The 24,933-nt window shown below is 37.8% G+C and overlaps 1 protein-coding gene across 19 annotated transcripts in view; it reads left to right on the top strand.

Moving 5' to 3' along the window:
- The window catches only part of TBCK (TBC1 domain containing kinase), a 291,657-nt gene that overhangs the window by 240,615 nt on the left and 26,109 nt on the right, over positions 1 to 24,933 (top strand). The gene's annotated exons all lie outside the window — the stretch shown is intronic.

Consider the following 24,933-nt stretch of genomic DNA (forward strand, 5'->3'; position numbering starts at 1 on the left):
GTTGCTATGAAATACCTGAAAATGTGGAAACAGCTTTTGAACTGGACAATGGGCAGAGGTAGAAAGAATTTGGAAGGCCGAGAAGAAGACAGGAAGATGGGGAAAGTTTGAAACTTCTTAGAGACTGGTTAAATGGTTGTAACCAAAATGCTATTAGAGATATAGACAATGAAGTTCAGGCTGATTAAGTCTTAGGTGGAAATGAGGGAGTTATTGGGAACTGGAATAAAGATCATCCATGTTACACCCTGGCAAAGAACTTGGCAGCATTGTATTCATGTCATAAGGATCTGAGAAGTTTGAACTTAATTATGATACAAGATACCTGGCAGGGAAAAAATAAGCAGCAAAGCACTAAAGAAGTAGTATAGCTGCTTTTGACACCCTAAGTCATATATGGAAGCAAGTAAACAACTTAAGTTACATTTAAAAGGGAAGCAGAGCATAAAAATTTGGAAAACTTGTAGCTTAGTCCTGTGGTAGAAAAAAATCCAAGCAGCCTGCAGAGGAAACATTTGTTAGAGAGATTAGCATTACTAAAAGGGAGCCAAGTGCTAATAGCCAAGACGTGGGTAAAAGGCTTTGACGGCATTTCAGCGTTCTTAGGGACAGACCCAGAGGCCTTGGGAAGAAGATTGGTTTCCGGGGTCAGGCCCAGGACCCCACTCCCTGCATAGCCCTCAGGACAGTGCTCCCAGCATTCTGACCACTCAGGCTCCAGCCACAGCTCAACTGGGCCAAGGTAAAGCTCAAGCTGCCACTCTGGAGGGAGCAAGCCATAATCCTTGGCAGGTTTCGTGTAATGTTCAGCCTGCAGATGCACAGAATCCAATGTGCAAAAGGCTTGGCATCTCCCACCTGGATTCCAGAGGATGTATGGGGAAGCCTGGATACCCAGGCTCTACTTCAGGAGCAGAGTCCCCACCAGGGAACCGTATAGTGGAGCTTTGGGAAGTGGGATGCCACCCTCCAGACCCGAGAATGGTAGAGCCACTGGCAGCTTGCAACCTCGGTGTGGAAAAGCCATAGGCACTCAACTCCAACCTGTGAGAGCAGCCTCAGGGGCTACACCCTGGAAAGCCACAGGGACAAACCTGTCCAAGGCCTTAATAGCCTACGTTTCACACCATTGTGACCAGGATGCAGGACATGATTTCAAAGGAGATTGTTTTGGAGCTTTAAGATTTAATGACTGTCTTGATGGCTTTCAGACTTACGTGGGCCTATTGGCTCTCTTTTGGCCAATTTCTCCCTTTTCAAATGATAATGTATATGCAATATCTATAGCACCATTGTATATTGGGAGTAAATAACTTGTTGAACTCATGGGCTCATAAGATCAGTGGACTAGATGATACTTGGGACTTCACACATGGGACTTGAGACTTGAATTAATGCTGAACAAGTTAAGACTTTGGCAGACTATTGTAAAGGCATGGTTGTATTGTGGTATGTGAGGAGGACATGAGATCTGGGGTATCAGAGGCAGAATGATGTGGTTTGGATGTTTGTTCCCTCCAAATCTCATTTCAGATGTAATCCCCCATGTTGATGTGGGGCCTGGTAGGAGGTATTTGGATCATAGGGGAAGATCCCTCTTGAATGGCTTGGTGCCTTCCCAATGGTAATAAGTGAGTTCTTGCCCTGCTAATTCACGTGAGAGTTGATGCAAGAGTTGATGGTTTAAAGAAGCCTGGCTCCTCCTCCTCTCTCTTGTTCCCACTCCTGCCATGTGATATGCTAGCTCCCTGATGCTTTCTGCTATAATTGTAAGCTTCCTGAGGCCTCACCAGAAGCAGATATTGGTACCACAGTTCCTGTAAAGCCTATAGAACCATGAGCCAATTAAACATCTCTTCTTTTTCTGTTTTTTTAATTTCTTCTAAAAAAAACGGGATACATATACAGAACATGCAGGTTAGTTACATAGGTATATGTGTGCCACAGTGGTTTGCTGGACCTACTGACCCATCCTCTAAGTTCCCTTCCCTCATCTGCCACCCCAAAATAGACCATGGTATATGTTCCCCTCTTTGTGTCCATGTGTTCTCAATGTTCAATTTGCATTTGTGAGTGAGAACATGCAGTATTTGGTTTTCTGTTCCTGTTTTAGTCTTAGAAGATGATGGCTTCCAACTTCATCCGTGTCCCTGCAAAGGACATTATCTCATTCCTTTTTATGGCTGCATAGTATTCCATATTTTTTATCCAATCTATCATTGATGGGCATTTAGATTGGTTCCATGTCTTTGCTATAGTAAATAGTGCTGTAATAAATATATATGTGTATGTATCTTATAGCAGAATGATGTATATTCCTTGGGTATGTACCCAGTAGTGAGATTGCTGAGTTAAATGATATTTTTGGTTCTTGATTTTTGAGGAATCACCATACTGTCTTCCACAATGATTGAATTAGTCAACATTCCCATCAGCAGTGTAAAAGTGTTCCTGTTTCTCCACAGACTCACCAGTGTCTATTGTTTCCTGACTTGTTAATAATTGCCACTCTGACTTGCATGAATTGGTATCTCATTGTGGTTTTGATTTACATGTCTCTGATGATCAGTGATGTTGAGCTTTTTTTCATATGTTTGTTGACTGCATAAATGTCTTCTTTTGAGAAATGTTGGTTCATATCCTTTGCCCACTTTTTGATGGGATTTTTTTTATTGCAAATATGTTTAAGTTCCTTGTAAATTCTGGGTATTATATGTTCGTTGGATGGGTATATTGCAAAACCTTTCTCCCATTCTGTAGGTTGCCTGTTCACTCTGATGATAGTTTCTTTTGCTGTGCAGAAGCTCTTCAGTTTAATTAGATTCCATTAGTCAGTTCTGGCTTTTGTTGCAATTGCTTTTGGCATATTTGTCATGAAGTCTTTGCCCATGCCTGTCCTGAATGGTATTGCCTAGGTTTTCTTCTAGGGTTATATGGCTTTGAGTTTTAAGTCTTTAATCCATCTGGAGTTAATTTTTATATGAGGTGTAAGGTAGGGGTCCAGTTTCAATTTTCTGCATTTGGCAAACCAGTTTTTCCAGCAGCATTTACTGAATATGAGATCTTTTCCCCATTGCTCGTTTTTTTCAGGTTTGTCAAAGATCAGATGGTTGTAGACGTGTGGTTTTTTTTCTGAGGTCTCTTTTCTGCCCCTTTGGTCTATATATCTGTTTTGGTACCAGTACCATGCTGTTTTGGTTACTGTAGCCTTGTAGTATAGTTTGGAGTTGTAGCATGATGCCTTGAGCTTTGTTTTTTCTTTTTCTTTTTTTTTTTTTTTTTTTTTGCTTAGGCTTTTCTTGCCTATATGGAGTCTTCTTTGATTCTATAAGAAATTTGAAATAGTTTTTTCTAATTCTGTGAAGAATGTCACTGCTAGTTTGATGGGAATAGCATTGAATCTATAAATTTGGCAGTGTGGCCATTTTCACAATATTGATTCTTTCTATCCATGAGGATGGATTGTTTTCTATTTGTTTATGTCCTCTCTTATTTCTTTGAGCAGTGGTTTATAGTTCTCCCTGAAGAAGTCTTCACATTATTTGTTAGCTTTATTCCTAGGTATTTTATTCTCTTTGTAGCAATTGTGAATGGGAGTTCATTCATGATATAGCTCTCTCCCTGCCTATTGTTGGTGTAAATGAATGCTTGTTATTTTTGCACATTGATTTCATATCCTGAAAGTTTACTGAAGTTGCTTATCAGTTCAAGACGTTTTTGGGCTGAGATTATGTAGTTTTCTAAATAAAAAATTATTTTGTCTGCATACAGAGATGGTCTTGACTTCCTCTCTTCCTATTTGAATACCCTTTATTTCTTTCTCTTGCCTGATTGCCCTGGCCAGAACTTCCAATACTATGTTGATTAGGAGTGGTGAGAGAGGGCATCCTTGTCTTGTACCAGTTTTCAAAGGGAATGCTTCTAGCTTTTGCTCATCCAGTATGATATTGGCTGTGGGTTTTTCATAATTAGCTCTTACTATTTTGAGATATATTCCATCAATACCTAGTTTATTGAGAGTTTTTAACATGAATGGATGTTGAATTTTATCAGAGGGCTTTTCTGCATCTATTTATATAATCATGTGGTTTTTGTCTTTTGGTTCTGTTTATGTGATGGATTACATTTACTGATTTGCATATGTTAAACCAGCCTTGCATCCCAGGGATGAAGCCACCTTGGTTGTGGTGGATAAGTTTCTTGTGTGCTGCTGGATTCAGTTTGCCAGTATTTTATTGAGGATTTTTCTATTGATACTCATCAAGGATATTGGCCTGAAGTTTTCTTTTTTTGTTATGTCTCTTCCCAGTTGGGATATCAGGATGATGCTGGCTTCATGAAATGAGTTAGGGAAGAGTCCTTCCTTTTAAATTGTCTGGAATAGTTTCAGAAGGAACAGAACCAGCTTATTGTTGTATTTCTGATAGTATTTAGCTGTAAATCTGTCTGGTCCTGGGCTTTTTTTGGTTGGTATGCCATTAATTACTGCCTCAATTTCAGAGCATGTTATTGGTATATTCAGGGATTCAGCTTCTTCCTGGTTTAGTCTTGGTAGGGTGTATGCATTCAGGAATATATTCATTTCATCTATATTTTCTAGTTTATTTGCATTGAGGTGTTTATAGTATTCTCTGATGGTAGTTTGTATTTCTGTGGGGTCAGTGGTTATATCCCCTCTATTCTTTTTATTCTGTCTACTGGAGTCTTCTCTCTTTTTTCCTCATTGATTTAGCTAGCAGTCTATTTTGTTAATTTTTTCAAAAAAAAAGAGTCCTGGATTAGTTGATTTTTTTTTTTTTTTTTTTTTTGGAAGGTTTTTCATCTCTGTCTCCTTCAATTCTTCTCTTAGTTATTTTTTGTCTTCTGTTAGCTTTAGGATTAGTTTGCTCTTGCTTCTTTAGCTCTTTTAATTGATGTTAGGGTGTCAATTTGAGATCCTTTTAGCTTTCTGATGTGGACATTTAGTGCTATAAATTTCCCTTTTAACAGTGCTTTAGCTGTGTCTCAGAGATTCTGGTACATTGTCTCTTTGTTCTCATTGGATTCAAATAACTTCTTGATTTCTGCCTTAATTTTGTTATCTACTTAGGATTCATTCAGGAGAAGGTTGTTTAATTTCTATGAAATTATATAGTATTGAGTGAGTTTCTTAATCCTGAGTTCTAATTTGATTGCATTGTGGTCTGAAAGACTGTTTGCTATGATTTCAGTTCTTTTGCATTTGCTGAGGAGTACTTCCAATTATGTGGTCGAATTTTACAGTAAGTGCCATGTGGCACTGAGAAAAATGTATATTCTCTTGATTTGGAGAGAGTTTTGTAGACGTTTACTAGGTTTACTTGATCCAGAGCTGAGTTCAAGTCCTGAATATCCTTGTTAATTTTCTGTCTTGTTGATCTGTCTAATACTTACAGCAGGGTGTTAACATCTCCCACTGTGACTGTGTGGAGGTCTAAGTCTCTTTGTAGGTCTCTAAGAACTTGTTTTACAAATCTGGGTGCTCCTGTATAAGGTGAATACATATTCAGAGTAGTTAGCTCTTGTTCCCTTTACCATTATCTAATGCCCTTCTTTGTCTTTTATCATCTTTGTTGGTTTAAAGTCTGTTGTCAAAGACTAGGATTGCAACCTTGCTTTTTTTCCCCCCAATTTGCTTGGTAAATTTTTCTCCATCCCTTTATTTTGAGCCTGCATGCATCTTTGTACGTAATGTGAGTCTCCTGAGTACAGCATACCAATGAGTCTTAACTCTTTACACAATTTGCCAGTCTGTGTCTTTTAATTGGGGCATTTAGCCCATTTACATTTAAGGTTAGTATTGTTATGTGTGAATTTGATCCTGTCATCATGATGCTATTTGGTTATTTTGCACACTAGCTGATGCAGTTTATTCCTACTGTCATTGGTCTTTATTTTCTTTTTTTTTAATTGCATTTTAAGTTTTGGGGTACATGTGCAGAACATGCAAGATAGTTGCATAGGTACACATGTGGCAGTGTGATTTGCTGTCTTCCTCCCCTTCACCCACATCTGGCATTTCGAATGTTACTGCAGTGGCTGGTACCAGGTTTTGTGTTTTTTGATTTTTGGGTTTTTGTTTTTGTTTTTGTTTTTCCATATTTAGTGCTTCTTTCAGGAGCTCTTGCAGGGTAGGCAAGAGTGGTAATGAAATCTCTGAGCACTTGCTTGTCTGGAAAGGATTTTATTTCTCCTTCACTTGTGAAGCTTAGTTTTTGACTGGATATGAGATTCTGGGTTGAAAATTATTTTCTTAAAGAATGTTGAATCTTAGCCCCCAATCTCTTCTGGCTTGTAGAGTTTTGGCTAGGAGGTTTGCTGTTAGTCTGATAGGCTTCCCTTTGTAGGTGACCAGGCCTTTTTCTCTGGCTGCTCTTAACAGTTTTTTCTTCATTTTGACCTTGGAGAATCTAATGACCATGGGGTTGATCTTATGGAGTATCTTAACAGTGTTCTTTGTATTTCCTGATTTGCATGTTGGTCTGTTTTGCTAGGTTGCGGAAGTTCTTCTGACTAGTATCCTGAAGTGTGTTTTCCAGCTTGTTTACATTTTCTCTGTCTCCTCTGGTACTCCAATCGATCATAAGTTCAGTCTTTTTATGAAGTCTCATATTTCTTGGAGGTTTCGTTCACTCCTTTTCATTCTTTTTTCTCTATACTTGTCTGCATGTCTTATTTCAGCAAGGTAGTCTTCAAACTCTGATATCCTTTCTTCCACGTGGTCAGTGTGGCTGTTGATACTTGTGTATTCCTCATGAAGTTCTCATGCTGTGTTTTTCAGCTCTTTCAGGTCATTTGTGTTCCTCTCTAAACTGGCTATTCTAGTTAGCAATTTCTTTAACCTTTCATGAAGGTTCTTAGCTTCTTTGCACTGGATTATAACATGTTCCTTTAGCTCATTGTAGTTTTTTTTATTACCCATCTTCTGAAGCCTACTTTCGTAAATTTGTCCATTTGATCCTCTGTCCAGTTCTGTAACCTTTATGGAGAGACACTGCAGTCATTTGGAGGAGAGGAGGCACTATGGCTTTGGGGCTTTTCAGTATTTTTTCACTGATTCTTTCCCATCTTCATGAGTTCATCTAGTTCAGTCTTTGAGACTACTGACCCTTGGATGGGGTTTTTATGGGGGTCTTTTTGTTGTTGTTGTTGTTGTTGTTGATGCTGTTGTCACTTTCTGATTGTTTTTCTTTCAATAGGAAGGTCCCTCTTCTTTTGGGCTGCTGTAGTTTGCTTGGGGCTCACTTCAGGCCCTATTCATCTTATTTGCTCCTGTGGCTGGAGATTTCACTCAAGGAGGCCGAAGAGCAAGAAAGATGGGTGCCTACTTCTCCTTCTGGGACCTCTTGAGGGGCACCAACCTGATGCCAGTAGGATTGCTTCTTATAAGGTGTCTGACAACACCTGTTGGATGGTCTTACCTAGTTGAGTGGCAGAGGGAGCAGGACCTGTTTAATGAAGCACTTTGTCCCTTGGTTGAGAGGGTGTGTTTCACTGGGGGGAAACCCACTCATCTACCTTGATTCCTCAGAACTACCAGGAGGAGAAGCTAAGTCTGCTGGTCTGAATAGAGTGAGGCCACCCTCCGACCAAGAGCTCAGGCCCAGGAATATCCAAATTCTGTCCCTGAACCTCTGGCTGAAGTTATTGGAGATCCTGCAGGGAAGCGCTGTCCACTGAGGAAAGATGGGTCAGGTTTAGACCTGATAGGCACTCTAGCTGCAGACTGCCGCAGCCAGTGTGTTGGGTTATGAGGACAAGTCTTGGGCCCAAGCGGTCCAGCCTCCCTGGTTCCAGCAGGGGAAAAATGCAGCCTGGAGCTGTCGAAATGGGTGCCGCACTTCCCCCACCCAGGGAGCTTCGGGTGTTAGGCAGTTGCAAGTCCCAGTGTTGGCTTCTGCCCTTCCCCAAGGAGCTCAAATGGCTTAGGCAGCAGGCAGCCTCAGCGGGTGCTGGTTGCCCCTCCCCTCAAGGGTACCTACATTTAAGCAGATTCCAGCTGAGACGTTGTAAGAATATGCATGTTCTAGGCCCCGGTGGCATGAGTTCATCAGTGTATCTTCTGATCCAAGGGTTGCAGTTCCATGGGAAAAGCAGTTTCCCCAGCTTAGTAGCAGGCTCACTTACCACCTCCCTTGGCTTGGGGGAAAGGTTCCCCTTTCCCGTGTGGATGTCAGGTGGACCACCACACCACACTGCTCTTCTTTCTCTCTGTGGGTCATGCCAGCCTTCTAGTCAGTTTTGATGAGAGAACCTGGATACCTTGGTTGCCAGTGAAGGATTCACAGGCTTATTTTGGTTTTTTTCAGTGGGAGCTTCAGAACACTGCTTCTAGTCAGCCATCTTGCTGCTGCCCACTAAACCTCTTTTCTTTATAAATTACCTAGTCCCAAATATTTTTTTCTATTTACTTTCTATTTTTTACTTGAGGTTACAGGGGCACATGTAAAGGTTTGTTAATAAATTTCATGTTGCTGATCCTTTGTGTACAAGTGATCCCCTCAGGCAGTGTAGTAAGCACAGCACCTGATAAGTAGCCTTCTAAACCATGTCTCTCTCCCCACCCTCCTTCCGCAAGGAGTCCCCAATATCTATTGTTCCCTTTTCTGTGTCCATGAGTACCCATTGTTTAGCTCCCACTTATAAGTGGAAACATGCAGTATTTGGTTTTCTGTTCCTGCGTTGGTTCACTTAGGACAATGGCCTCCAGGTGCTTCCATGTTTTTTGCAAAAGATAACTTCATTCTTTTTGTGGCTGCATAGTATTCCATGATATATATGTCCCACACTTTCTTTATTCAGTCCACTGTTGATGGGCATCTTGGTTGACTCCATGTCTTTGCTGTTGTGAATAGTGCTGCAATATACATCCACATGCCTATGTATTTTTGGTAGAAGAATTTATTATCCTTTGGGTGTATATCATATAGTAGGATTGCTGAGTCAATGGTAGTTTTGTTTGAAGTTCTCTGACAGATCTCCACCCTGCGTTTCATAGTGACTGAACTGATTTAAATTTCCACCAGCAGTGTGTAAGTGCTCCTTTTTCTCTGCAACCTCACCAGACTTTCTTGTTTTTTGACATTTTGATAATAGCCATTTTGACTGATGCAAGATGGTATCTCATTGTGGTTTTGATTTGCATTTCACTGATGATTGGTGATGATGAGCATTTTTTTCTTGTATTTGCTAGTGGCATATATTTCTTATTTTGAGATGTTATCTGTTTATGTCTTTTGCCTATTTTTAAATTGAGTTGTTTTTTGCTCTTTAAGTTTCTTATAGATTCTGCATATTAGATCTTTGTTGGATGCATAGTTTGCAAATATATTTTCCCATTCTATAGATTGTCTTTTTTTGTTTTCTTCAACTTTTAAGTCTGAGGTTACATGTACAGGATGTGCAGGTTTGTTATACAAGTAAGTGTGTGCAATGGTTCTTTACTGCACAGATCCACCCATCACCTAGGTATTAAGCCCAACATCCATTAGCTATTATTCCTAATGCTCTCCCTTCCCCCACTGTCCCAACAGGCCCCAGTGTGTCTTATTTCCCACACCCAATGTGGCCATGTTTTCCCATCATTCAGCTCCCACTTACAAGTGAGAACATGCCATATTTGATTTTCTGTTCCTATGTTAGTTTGCTGAGGATAACAGCTTCAAGCTCCTTCCATGTCCTTCCAGAGGACATGATCTCATTCATTTTTATGGTTGCATAGTATTCCATGGTGTATATGTACCACTAGTCTATCATTGATGGGCATTAAGGTTGATTCTGTGTCTTTGCTATTGTGAATAGTGGGGTAGTAAACGTGTGTGCATGTATCTTTATTAAAAATGATTTCTATTCCTTTGGGTATATGCCCAGTAATGGAATTGCTGGGTCAAATGGTATTTCTGCTTCTAGATCTTTGAGGAATCGCCATACTGTATCCCTCAATGATTCAACTAATTTACACTGACACAAATAGTGTAAAAGTGTTCCTTTTACTCTTCAACATTACCAGCATATGTTGTTTGACTTTTTAATAATCACCGTTCTGACTGGCATGAGATGGTATCTCATTGTGGTTTTAATTTACATTTCTCTAATGATCAGTGATGTTGAGCTTTATTCCTTATGTTTGTTGGTTGCATGAATTTCTTCTTTTGAGAAGTATCCATTCATATTCTTTGTCCACTTAATGGATTTTTTAATTGTAAATTTGTGTAAATTCTTCATAATCTCTAGATATTAGACCTTTGTCAGATGGATAGATTGCAAAAATTTTCTTCCATTCTGTGGGTTGTCTGTTCACTGTGATGATACTTATTTTGCTGTGTAGAAGCTCTTCAGTTTAATTAGGTCTCATATGTCAATTTTTGCTTTTGTTGCAATTGCTTTTGAGGACTTAGTCATAAATCCTTTCCTGGCCAATGTCCAGAATGGTATTGCCTAGGTTTTCTTCTATGGTTTTTATTGCTTTAGGTACTACATTTAAGTCTTTAATCCATCTTGAGTCATTTTTTTTGTATATGCTGAAAGGAAGGAGTCTAGTTTCAATCTTCTGCATTTGGCTAGTGAAATATCCCAGCACCATTTATTGACAATGGAGTTCTTTTCCCATTGTGTATTATGGTTGACTTTGTCAAAGATCAAGTGGTTGTTGATATCTGTCTTTATTTCTGGTTGTTCTGTCATTTTCCATGAGTCTGTGTCTGTTTTTGTACCAGTACCATGCTATTTGGATTACTTAAGCCTTGTAGTATACTTCCAAGTCAGGAAGTGTGATGCCTCTGGCTTTGTTCTTTTGCTCAAGATTGCTTTGATGATTTGGCCTTCTTTCTGGTTCATATGAATTTTAGAATAGTTTTTTCTAATTCTGAGATAAATGACATTGGTACTTTCTTAGGAATAATGTTGAATCCATATTTTGCTTTTAACAACCTTGACTCTTCCCAGTATGGTTTGAATGTGTGTTGCTGGCCAAATCTCATATTGAATTGTAATCCCCAGTGTTGGAGGAGGGGCATGGTGCAAGGTGATTGGATCATGGGGGCTGATTTTCCCCTTGCTGTTCTTGTGATAGTGAGTTATTGGAAGATCTGGTTGTTTAAAAGTTTTTGCACCTTTCCCTTTGCTATCTTCTTCCTGCTCCAGCCATGTAGGACGTACCTGCTTCTCCTTCACCTTCCATTATGATTGTACATTTCCTGAAGCTTCCTCAGCCATGCTTTCCATATAGCCTGCAGAACTGTGAACCAACAAAACCTTTTTTCTTTATAAATACCCAGTCTCAGGCAGTTGTTTATAGCAGTGCAAGAACAGGCTAATACACTCCCTTTTCGTGAGCATGGAACATTTTTCCATTTGTTTGTATTGTCTGTAATTTCTTTCAGCAGTATCTCATGGCTCTCATTGTAGAGCTCTTTCACCTTCTTGCTTACATATGTTCCTAGATATTTTTGTTTTGTGGCTATTGTAACTGAATTTGTGTTCTTGATTTGCCTCTTGGCTTGACTGCTACTGATACATAGAAATGCAACTTATTTTTCTACATTGATTTTGTGTCCTGAAACATTACTGAAATTGCTTATTGGTTCTAAAAGTCTATTGGCAGAGTCTCTAGGGTTTTCTAGGTACAGCCATATCATCTGTGAAGAAAGATCATTTGACTTCCTCTTTTCCTATTTGGATCCCTTTTATTTCTTTCTCTTGCCTAATTGCCCTGGCTACGACTTCCAGTACTCTGTTGAATACCAGTGTTAAGAACAATCATCCTTGTCTTGTTCCAGTTTTCAAGGAGAATGCATCCGCTTTTGCCTGTTGATTATGATGTTGGCTATGGGTTTGTTATAAATGCCTCTTTTTATTTTGAGGTATGTTTCTTTGATGCCTGATTTGTTGAGGATGTTTAACATGAAGGGATGTTCAATTTTATTGAAGACCTTTTCTACATTTATTGAGGTAATCATTTAAGAAGACTTTCACATATATTGAAGACCTTTTCTGCATATATTGAAATGATTATGGTTTTTTTAATTTTGTTTATGTAGTGAATTGCATTTATTAATTTATTTGTGTTCAACTAACCTTGCATCCCAGGAATAAAGCCTATTTAATCTTAGTGCGTTAGCTTTTTGATCCACTGCTAGATTTGGTTTGCAGGTATTTTGTTGAAGATTTTTGCGTGTTCACCAGGGATATTTCCCTGAAGTTTCCTTTTTTCATTGTATCTCTGCCAGATTTTGGTATGAGGATGATGCTAGCTTCATAGAATGAGCTGCAGAGCAATCTCCCCTTCTTGATTTTTTTTTTGAATAGTTAGAATAGAATTGGCATCAGCTCCTCTTCATATGTCTGAGAGAATTTGGCTGTAAATCCATCTGGTTAAGGGCTTTTTTTGGTTGGTAAGCTTTTTATTACTGATTCAATATCAGAATTTGGTTTTGGTCTGTTCTGAATTTTAATTTCTTCCTGGTTAAATCTTGGGAGGCTATGTGTTTCCAGGAATTTATCCTTATCTTCTAGATACCCTAATTTGTGTGCATAGAGGTGTTCATAATTTTCTCTGGTAGTCTTTTGTATTTTTGTAGGGTTGGTTGAAATGTCACTTTTGTCACTTCTTATTGGGTTTATTTGGATCTTCTCTCTTTTTTCTTTGTTGATCTAATTAGCTGTTTCAATATTGTTTCATTTTTCAAAGAACCAACTTTTGGGTTTATTGATCCTTTGTCTGGATTTTTGCATCTCTGTTTTATTCAGTTCAGCTCTGATTTTGGTTATTTCTTTTCTTCTGCTAGCTTTGGAGTTGGTTTGTTTTTGTTTTTCTAGTTCCTGTAGGTATGATGCTAGATTGTTAATTTGAGGGCTTTCTAACTTCTTCATGTAGGCATTTTGTGCTGCGAGCTTCCCTCTTAATGCAACATTAGCTGTGTCCCAAACTGGTATGTTATGTCTGTTTTCATTAGTTTTAAATAATGTTTTATTTCTGCCTTAATTTTGTTTTTTACCCAAAAGTCATTCAGGAGTAGGTTGACATGTTATTGTATGGTTTTGATAGACCTTTTTAGTATTGATTGCTATTTTTACTATGCTGTGGTCTCAAAATGTGTTTGGTATGATTTCTGTTTTTTTAATTGGTTGAATCTTTCTTTATAGTTGAACATGTGATTGATTTTAAAGTATGTGCCATGTGCATATGAGAAGAATATGTATTCTATTGTTGGATGGAGTGTTCTGTCTATTAGGTCTAATTGGTCAAGTATTGAGTTTAAGTCCAGAAAATATTTGTTAGTTTTCTGCCTTTATGATCTAACACTGTCAGTGGGGTGTTGAAGTCTCCCAGTGTGGTTGTATTTCCTCATAGATCTCTAAGAACCATTTTTTATGAATCTTAGTTCTCTAATGTTGGGTATATATATATATATTTAGAGTAAACTTTTTTTGATGGGTTGAGCCCCTTATTATTAGGTAATGTTTTCCTTTTTGTTCTATTGTTGTTGCTTTAATGTTTGTTTTGTCTGGTAAAAGAGTAGCAACCCCTGCTGTTTTTGTTTTCTATTTGCCTGATCAATCTTTCTCCATTCATTTTTCTTTGAGCCTATTGCTGTTACTTCTGAGATGGATCTCCTGAAGACAGCAAATATTTGAGTCTAGCTTCTTTATCCAGCTTGACACTCTATACCATTTAATCAAGTCATTCAGCCTCTTTACATTCACGGTCAATATTGATGTATGAGGATTTGGTCTTATCATTATGCTTTTAGCAGCTTGTTATTTAGACTTAATTGTATAGTTGCTTTATAGTGTCAGTGAGATGTGTTGTTAAGTGTGTTTTTATGGTGACAAATATCACTCTTTCATTTCAAAATTTAGCACTGCCATTAGGAGCGCTTGTAAGGCTCCTTTATTGCTCTTTCATTTCCAAGTTTAGCAAATTACGTTAGGAGATCTTGTAAGGCAAGTGTACCAAATTCCTTTAGCTTTTTTTTTTTTTTAAGTAAGCTCTTATTCAGTCTCCCCTGCTGGAGTGCAGTGGTGCAATCTCAGCTCATTGTACCCTCCGCATTCTGGGCTTAAATGGTCACAGCTCAGCCTCTTAAGTAGCTGGGACTACAGGTGCATGCCGCCACAGCTGGCTAATTTTTTTTTTTTCTGGAGAGACAGGGTCTCTTTCTGTTTCCCAGGCTTGTCTCAAACTCCTGGGCTCAAGCAGTCTGCCTGCCTTGGCCTTCCAAAATGCTAGGATTATAGGCATGAGCTCCTGCACTCAGCCTCCTTTAGCTCTTGCTTGTTTGGAAAGGATTTCAGTTGTCTTCTCCTTATGAAGCTTAGTTTGGTGGGATATAAAATTCTTGATTGACACTTCTTTTCTTTAAGGATATTGAAAATGGGCTTCCAGTCCCTTCTGGCTTTTAAGATTTCTGCAGAAAGGTCTGCTGTTAGCCTGATGTGGTTTCCTTTGTAAGTGACCTGCACCTTCTCTCTTATTGTCTTTAGGGTTTTTTCTTTCACATCTACCTTGGAGAATCTGATGAATGTGTGTCTTGGGGATGGTTGTCTTACATAGTATCTCACAAGGGTTCTCTGCATTTCTTGAATTTACATGACAACCTCTCACTAAAGCTATAGTATCTACATTATTTTGATGTAAGTTGTTAAATTATTTTTTACTACTACCACAATATTACTGCTGCTGCTGCATTAATATATATTGCTATATTATTCCATTGAAAAATCTCAACTTTCAATTATAGTGCAGATAAACATTTAAAATCACATGTTTATGTTCCAAGTATTATACGGCCTTAAGAAGAAATCCTAACAGTGGTAATAATCCCAATCATGGATGCCATAAGCTTCTAACCTGCAGTATCCCCACTCAAGAACTGCCTACCTATGGTGCCTCCCACTGGAGTGCTTCCTACCCACAGCACTTGAGCTGCCACTGCCAGAGCAACTGCACCCGTGGCCCCCTGCCATCCTCTACAGAGCTATTGTTTTATACATCTTCCACATGAAGAAAACTTAGACTCAAAGTTAATCTTATTTGCCTGTGTCAGAGCCAGGATTGAAACACCAGTCTGTATGACTCTGTAAGTCATACACTTAACTCAGTGAGCTTGGAAGGCTTTTGAGTGTGAATGCTGCCACTTATACTGTTTTCTAAAACAGGCTTACTCTGACTTTCACAGATTACAGTGGTTCTTACAGTGTGTGAAAGCAAGACCTGAAATAAACTTTATGCTGTATGTGCTAACAAGCTTAGGGCTCTATTTTCATAAAACATTAACCATTTTAAAGATGATATCTAGTGAATAGACCCTGTATAATTATCTTCTTAAGTTTGCCAAATGTTTTCAAACATCTTACTCATTGTATTAAACTCTAGATTTCTGTTCATTTTAATTTTACCAGAAAGATAAAAATGTATATATAAGTCAACAGGTAACTAATTTCTTTCATTAAATAATCAATTAAATGCATTATCTATGATGTACAAGACATATAGAACACAATATTGCCAATCAAAGTGCCAGTAAATTTAAAAGTTTAAAATATGAAGGAAATCTGGAAACATGACTATTCACATGAATAAAAATATGATACTAATAGCAGTAAACATCACCTTCTAAATAAGTTAATGTCATAGTTATCAGAAACCAAATACTATTATAAATAATGCTTTCTTCTTTATATCCTCCACACTCATTTATACTTATACACAATTACTGAGCAAATTATATGCTCAGCTATTACACTTCAATACATTAGGAAATCATTTCAAGAAACTGTTTTAAACATTTGTATAGCAATGTGTCTTTAATACTTTTCTCAGCATGGGGAAAAAGAGAACTTTACATATTTATTTGCTTGTACTTTACATCTTTTTGTCTGCTGTACATATCTGTAGGCCTTAATATTATTTTTCCCTCCCACTAATTTGGAAGCATCTCAATTTAAAGTATACTTGTTGGAATTCTATTACGTATCCATGGTTGTCCTGGATACCTTTTCTTTGCCCTACTTCCCCTCATAGATCTATTCTCCATCCTTTTTTACCTTATTCACACCAAGAAGCTCACTTCTATGTCCTCTGACTCCCAGTTGATAACCAGTCAGGAGCTCTGGCAAGTTATAGAAGAGAATGGGGTAGGAATATTTCTCCTGCTGGGTCCTTCCTTACAGAATTATCTCAGGTTGGATTGTCCCTCTATTGAAGGGTAACACTTCTCTCTGGGAAGCCTTCTTTCCACAACACTTTTACCAACCCCTGGTCCCTCTGGCTCTAGAGATGGCAACAATTCTGCTGCACTATCTCTTATGATTCTCTTACATATCACCTGTACCTTCATAATTAATATCTTTATAAGTAAGCTCCCCTCAATTTATTCTGAGGGCTAATTTGTACCCTAACTGTTATTTGGAAAAAGGTAGTTTCTAAATACATGAATCTTTCAGTCAACCTTCATTGGTTGCTGTATTCTGTTTCTTACCAGCTGTGTTAATTTGGGAAATTTATTTATTCTAAGTCATCATAAAAGGGGCTAAAAATATTTACCTCATAGAATTCTTGTGAAGATTTTAGATTAGGTATATATAGTTCATTGCAGAGCCTGATACTAATGAGTACTCAATATCAAGTATTAATTTTGTTTTCTAGTACTTTTATTTTTATATATGTAAATTTAATACTATTTTATGTATGATGGTAATTTAAAAGTTCTAGAATTTGAGCCAATCTTCCATTCCTTCATAGAAATATATTTTTAAATGTAGAAAATGTACTGTTGAATAGAAGTGGCAAAAGTGCGGACATCCATGTCTTCTTTCAGACATTAGGGGAAAAGATTCCTACCTTCCATCATTGAATATGATGTTAGCTGGGTTTTTATATATGTTATTTATTATGTTGAGGAAATTCCTTTCTCTTCCTAGTTTAATGAGTATTTTTAGCATAAAAGGATACTGAGATTTCTCAAATTCTTTTTCCCCATTAAGATGATTATTTTATTGCTTCCTCCTATTAATTTGGTATATTATAATGATTGTTTTTTGTATGTTGAATCTTGCATATCTAGCATAAATTCCACTTGATCATGGCATATAATTCTTTCAATATACTGCTGAATTCAGTTTCCAAGGAATTTTTTTAGAATGTTTGCATCACTATTCATCAGGACTATTGGCCTGTAGTTTTCTTTTCCTGTCTGGGCCTTGGCATTAGGCTAATGCTCAGCTCATAGCATGCATTTGGAAGTATTCCCTTTTCTTCAGTATGCTGGAAGACTGAGAAAGATTTATTTTACTGCTAGCCAGAGCAATTAGGCAAGAAAAAGAAATGAAAGATATCAAAATTGGAATAGATAGGAACTTCCTAAGGCTGCTGTTAAATACACACACATACACACACAGGGAGCCTTGAAACAATAAAAATTTATTCTGTAATAGTTTTGAAGACTAAATGTCTGAAATCAGAATATCAGTAGTGCCATGCTTCCTCTGAGACTCTGAATGGGATCCTTGCTTGCTTCTTTCCAGCTTCAGTGGTGACCATCAATCCTTGTTTTTCTTGGGCTTGTAGCTACCTCAGTATCTATTTGTCATCACATGGTGTTCTCCCTGTATTTGTCTGTCTCTGTATCTCTTCTCTTTCTTCTAAGGGTACCAGTCATATTAGATTAAGGGCCTACTCCTGTATGACCTCACTATAGGGACCTACCCTATTTCCAAATAAGGTCACATTCTGAGGCTTTGGAAAGGACATGAATTTTGGGGCAAACATTATCCAATTCAGTATAGAAAGGAAGAAGTAAAGCTATTTCCATTTGGAGATGATGTAATCTTATATTTAGAAAATCCTGAGAATCCATATCAAAAAGAAAGAAAACCTGTTAGAGCAATAAAGGAATTCAACAGAGTTGCAGGATACAAAATCAACACAAAAAAAATTTGCTGTATTTTTGTATTTTAATAATGAATAATCCAAAAAGGACAGTTAAAAATTCCATTTACAATAGCATCAAAAAGAATAAAATACTTATGAGTTAATTTTACAAAAGAGGAGTGAGACACAGTGAAACTATAAAATATTGCCTAAAGAAATTTAAGATCTAGATAGACATCTCATGTTCACATGTTGAAAGAATATTGTTTTGATGACAATACTACCCAAAGCAATGTATAACTTCAATGCGGTCCCTAAAGAAATCCCAGTTGCATTTCTTAATTTAAAAATCTATTCTAAATTTTATGTGGAATTTCTAGGGACCCACAATAGCCAAAACAATCTTGAAAAAGAAGAACAAAATCCGGGGACTCATGCTTCCTGATTTCAGAACTTATTGCAAAGGTATAGTAACCAAAACAATGGTACAGAGATAATAATAGACATACAGACCATGGAATTAAATTGAGAGCCCAGAAATAAACCCTGACATCTATGTAAAATTGATATTTGACAAAGGTGCCAAGACTATTTAATGAGAAAAGATAGATTATTCAACAATTGGCTCTGGGAAAGTGAATATCCACATGCTTTTGCATGTGAATTTGGACCCTTACATTAAGCCATATATAAAATTTAACTCAAAATGAACCAAAGACTAAATTTGAAAGCTACAGCTATAAAACTCTTAGAGGGAAATGTGGAGATAAATCTTCATAACCTTAGATTTGACAGTGGTTTCTTAAGTATGACACCAAGAGCACAGACAACAGAGTAAGGTGGACTTCTGAAAGTACAAATTTGTGCTTCAAAGAACACTTTGAAGAAAGTGAAAAGACAGCCCATAAAATGGGAGAAAATATTTGTAATTCATACCTGATAAGGACTTAATACCAGAATACAAAATCAATATGTAAAAATCAGTTGTATTTCTATTCACTAACAATTCCTGCAGCACAACAACAGAAAGACGATGAAATTAAGCAATGGACAAAGGACTTGAGTAGACATTTCTCTGAGGAAGATACACAAATGGCCAATAAGCACATGCAAACAATAATCAGTATCATTAGTCATTAGGGAAATGAAAATTAAACCACAGTGAGGTACCTCTTCATACCCAACTGTTGGCAAGGATGAGAAGAAATTAGAACCTTGATGCATGAATAGTGGGATTGTTCCCTGAAAAAGCAAATATGGAATTGCCATATGACCCAGTAATTTGACTCCTAGATGCTTACCTAAAAGAATTGAAAGCAGGGACTTCAACGGATACTGTACACCAGTGTTCACTGTAGCATTATTGACAATAGTCAAAGGTGCAAACAACCGTCTATCAACAGATTAATGAATAATCAAGACGTAATATATACAGTTAATGTTCAGCCATAAAAAGACATGAAGTTCTGATACATGATGCATGCAGAATGAAACTTGTAAATATTATGCTAAGTAAAATAAGCACATATAAAAAGGACAAATGTTGTATAATTTTATTTATATAAAATATTGACAAGCAGCAAATTAATGGAGTCAGGAAGTAGATTAGTTGTACCAGGGGCTGGGGGAGGGCGGAATGGGAATTAATGCTCAATGAATACAGTTTCTCTTTGAGATGATGAAAAAAAACTGGAAATAACTAGTGGTGATGGTTGTACAACATTGCGAATATACTAAAGCTACTGAATTCTACACTTAATAACGCTTAAATGGAGAAATTTTATGTTATATATGTTTTACCTCAATTTTTTCAACTAACATGTAGAAATTGATTGTTCAGGCTACCCTACTATCACCCGTTCATCCAAGCCCTACAGTTTCTGATCAGTAGTAGTGAAGAAGTTTTCCCAAGAGTTGTCCTGATGAGGTCTTTTTTAACCTCTGAAGGTGTTTTAGTTTTATTTTTCTTTAGTTTATTTATTTTACTTTAGGTGCATACTATATGTAGCATTTCTCCCCATGTTATCCTTCCCCTACCTCCCACCCCCCACTGTCTCTCCCCTATCTCCCCAACTGCCCCCAGTGTGTGATGCTCCTCTCCCTGAGTCCATATGTTCTCGTTCAACACCCACCTATGAGTGAGAACATACGTGCTTGGCTTTCTGTTCTTGTGTCAGTTTGCTGAGAATTATGGTTTCCAGATTCATCCAAGTCCCTACAAAGGACAGGAACTCATCGTTTTTGATGGCTGTGTAGTATTCCAGTCTATCATTGATGGGCATTTGGGTTGGTTCCAGGTCTTTGCTATTGTTTACATGGCTGTAATGAACATACGTGTGCATGTGTCTTTATAGTAGAATGATTTATGGTTTTTTGGGTATATACCCAGTAATGGGATTGCTGGGTCAAATGGAATTTCAATTTCTAGATCCTTGAGAAATCGCCACACTGTCTTCCACAATGGTTGAACTAATTTACACTCCCACCTACTGTGTAAAATGTTCCTATTTCTCCACATCCTCTCCAGCATCTGTTGTCTCCAGATTTTTTAGTGCTCGCCATTCTAACTGGTGTGAAATGTTATCTCAGTGTGGGTTTGATTTGCATTTCTCTAATGACCAGTGATGATGAGTGTATTTTATGTTTGTTGGCCTCATATATGTCTTCTTTTGAAAAGTGTTTGTTCGTATCCTTCACCCACTTTTGAATGGGGTTGTTTGTTTTTTTCTTGTGTATCTGTTTTAGTTCTTTGTAGATTCTGGATATTAGACCTTTATCAGATGGGTAGATTGCAAAAATTTTCTCCCATTCTGTTGGTTGCTGGTTCACTCTAATGATTTTTTTTTTTTTTTTTTGCTGTGCAGAAGATCTTGAGTTTAATTAAGTCCCATTTGTCTGTCTTGGCTTTTATTGCCATTGCTTTCGGTGTTTTAGTCATGGAGTCCTTGCCTATGCCTATGTCCTGGAGGGTTTTGCCTACGTGTTCTTCTAGTATTTTTATGGTGTAAGGTTTTATGTTTACATCTTTGATCCATCTGGAGTTAGTTTTAGTGTAAGGTGACAGGTAGGGGTCCAGTTTCTGCTTTCTGCACATTGCTAGCCAGTTTTCCCAACACCGTTTATTAAATATGGAGTCCTTTCCCCATTGCTTGTTTTTGTCAGGTGTGTCAAAAATCAGATGGTTGTAGATGTGTGGTGTTTCTTTTGGGGTCTCTATTCTGTTCCATTGGTCTATATCTCTGTTTTGGTACCAGTACCATGCTGTTTTGATTACTGTAGTATAGTTTGAAATCTGGTAGCATGATGCCTCCAGCTTTGTTCTTTTTGCTTAGGATTGTCGTGGCTATGTGGAGTCTTCTGTGTTTCCATATGAAGTTTAAAGTGGTTTTTTCCACTTCTGTGAAGAAGGTCATTGGTAGCTTGATGGGGATAGCATTCAATCGATAGATTACTTTGGGCAATATGGCCATTTTCATGATATTGATTCTTCCTAACCATGACTGTGGAATGTTTCTCTATCTGTTTGTGTCCTCTCTTATTTCGTTAAGCAGTAGTTTGCAGTTCTCCTTGAAGAGGTCCTTTACATCCTTTGTTAGTTGTATTCCTAGGTATTTTATTCTCTTTATAGCAGTTGTGAATGGGAGTTCACTCTTGATTTGGCTCTCTGTTATTGGTATATAGGAATGCTTGTGGTTTCTGCATGTTGATTTTGTATCCTAAGACTTTGCTGAAGTTGCTTATCAGTTTGAGAAGATTTGGGGCTGATACGATGGAGTCTTCTAGATATACAATCATGTCATCTGCAAATAGAGACAGTTTGACTTCCTCTTTTCCTAATTGAATACTCTTTATTTCTTTTTCTTGCCTGACTGCTCTGGCTAGAACTTCCAATACTATGTTGAATAGGAGTGGTGAGAGAGGGCATCCTTATCTAGTGCCTGATTTCAAAGGAATTCTTCTGGCTTTTGCCTGTTCAGTGTGATATTGGCTGTAGGTTTGTCATATATAGCTTTTATCATTTTATGGTATGTTCCATCAATACCTAGTTTATGGAGAATTTTTAGCATGAAGGGCTGTTGAATTTTATCGAAGGCCTTCTCTGCATCTATTGAGATAATCATGTGGTTTTTGCCTTTGGTTCCATTTATGTGATGGATTACATTTATGGATTTGCATATGTTAAACCAGCCTTGCATCCCCAGGATGAAGCCTGCTTGGTCGTGATGGATAACCTTCTTGATGTGCTGTTGCAATCTGTTTGCCAGTATTTTATTGAAGATTTTTGTGTCAATGTTCATCATGGATATCAGTCTGAAGTTTTCTTTTTTAGTTGAGTCTCTGCCTGGTTTTGGTATCAGGATGATATGTTCTCATAAAATGAGTTAGGGAGGATTCCCTCCTTTTCTATTGTTCGATACAGTTTCAGAAGGAATGGAACCAGCTCCTCTTTGTGCATCTGTAGAATTCAGCTGTTAACCCGTCTGGACCTTGACTTTTTTTGGTTGGTAGGCTATTAATTGCTGCCTCTACTTCAGCCCTTGTCGTTGGTCTGTTCAGGGTTTCAACTTCCTCCTGTTTTAGTCTTGGTAGAGTATAAGTGTGTAGGAATTTATCCATTTCCTCCTGGTTTACTGGCTCATGTGAGTAGAGCTGTTTGTAGTAATCACTGATGGTAGTTTGTATTTCTGTGGGATCAGTGGTGATATCGCCTTTATCATTTTGTTTTGTGGTTTTTGTGTTTTTTTTTTGAGACAGAGTTTTGCTCTTGTTACGCAGGCTGGAGTGCAATGGCACGATCTCGGCTCACTGCAACCTCCGCCTCCTGGGTTCAGGCAATTCTCCTGCCTCAGCCTCCTGAGTAGCTAGGATTACAGGCACGTGTCACCATGCCCAGCTAATTTTTTGTATTTTTAGTAGAGACGGGGTTTTACCATGTTGACCAGGATGGTCTCGATCTCTTGACCTCATGATCCACCTGCCTCAGCCTCCCAAAGTGCTGGGATCACAGGCTTGAGCCACCACGCCCAGCCAGCCTTTATCATATTTATTGCATCTATTTAATTCTTCTCCCTTTTCTTTTTTATTAATCTGGCTAGCAGTCTATTTTGTTGATCTTTTTAAAAATCGGCTACTGGATTTATTGATTTTTTTGAAGGTTTTGTTGTGTCTCTATCTCCTTCAGTTCTGCTCTGATCTTAGTTATTTCTTGTCTTCTGCTAGGTTTTGAGTTTTTTTGATCTTGCTCCTCTAGCTCTTTCAATTTTGATGATAGTGTTGATTTTTAGATCTTTCCTCTTTTCTCTGGTAGGCACTTATTGCTATAAATTTCCCTCTTGGCACTGCTTTAAATGTGTCCCAGAGATTCTGGTACTTTGTGTCTTCATTCTGGTTGGTTTTGAAGAACATCTTTATTTCTGCCTTCATTTCATTGTTTATCCAGTCGACACTCAAAAGCAAGTTGTTCAGTTTCCAAGTGGTTGTATGAGTTTGAGTGTGTTTCTTGATCCTGAGTTCTAGTGTGATTGCGCTGTGGTCTGATAGACTGTTTGTTATGATTTCTGTTCTTTTACATTTGCTGAGTAGTGATTTGCTTCCAATAATGTGGTTAATTTTACAGTAATTGCAATGTGGTACTGAGAAAAATGTATATTTTGTGGATTTGGGGTGGAGCATTCTGTATATGTCTATTAGGTCCGATTGGTCCAGCTCCGCATTCAAGTCCTGGATATCCTTGTTAATTTTCTGTCTTGTTCATCTGTCTAATATTGACAGTGGAGAAGTCTCCCACTATTATTGTGTGGGAGTTTAAATCTCATTTTAAGTCATTAAGAACTTGCTTTATGTATCTGGGTGCTCCTGTGTTGGGGGGTGTATATATTTAGGATAGTTAGCTCTTCCTGTTGGATTGATCCTTTTACCATTATATAGTGTCCTTCTTTGTCTCTTTTGATCTTTGTTGGTTTGAAGTCCATTTTATTAGAGACTAGGATTGCAACCCCTGCTTTTTTTTTTTTTTGTTCTCCATATTTGCTTAGTAAATCTTCCATCCCTTTATTTTGAGTCTATGTGTGTCTTTGTATGTGAGATGGGTTTACTGAATACAGCACACTGATGAGTTCTGACTTTTTATCCAGTTTGCCAGTCTGTGTCTTTTGATTTGGGCTTTTAGGCCATTTACATTCAATGTTAATGTTTTTATGTATGGATTTGATCCTGCCATTTTGTTACTGGCTGGTTTTCTTGTCTGTTAGTTGACTAATTTTCTTCATTGTATTTTTGGTCTTTCCCGACTGGTTTGCTTTTGCGGTGACTAGTACTTGTTCCTTTCTATGCTTAGTGTTTCTTTCAGGAGCTCTTGTAGGGCAGGTCTGGTGGTGACAAAATCTCACAATAATTGCTTGTCCCTAAAGGATTTTATTTCTCCTTCACTTATGAAGCTTAGTTTGGCTGAATATGAGATTCTGGGTTGAAAGTTCTTTTCTTTAAGGATGTTGAATATTGGCCCCATTCTCTTCGGGCTTGTAAGATTTCTGCCGAGAGATCTGCTGTGAGTCTGATGGGCTTCCCTTTGTGGGTAACCTGACCTTTCTCTCTGGCTGCCCTTAGCATTTTTTCCTTCATTTCAACCCTGGTGAATCTGATGATTATGTGCCTTGGTGTTGCTCTTCTTAAGGAATATCTTTGCGGAGTTCTCTGCATTTCTTGAATTTAAAATTTGGACTGCCTTGCTAAGCTTCGGAAGTTCTCCTGGAAAATATCCTGGAGCGTGTTTTCCAGCTTGGATTAATTCTCACCATCATATTCAGGTACACCAATCAAGCGTAGATTAGGTCTTTTCACATAATCCCATATTTCTTGGAGGCTTTGTTCATTTCTTTTTACTCTTTTTTCTCTTGTCTTGCCTTCTCTTTTTATTTCATTGAGTTGATCTTCAATCTCTGATATCCTGTCTTCTGCTTGATCAATTAAACTTGTGTTTGCTATTAAAACTTGTGTTTGCTTCACAGAGTTCTCAAGCTGTGTTTTTCAACTCCATGAGTCGT

The sequence above is a fragment of the Callithrix jacchus genome, chromosome 3, assembly GCF_049354715.1.
Source record: "Callithrix jacchus isolate 240 chromosome 3, calJac240_pri, whole genome shotgun sequence".
Classification (NCBI taxonomy): domain Eukaryota; kingdom Metazoa; phylum Chordata; class Mammalia; order Primates; family Cebidae; genus Callithrix; species Callithrix jacchus.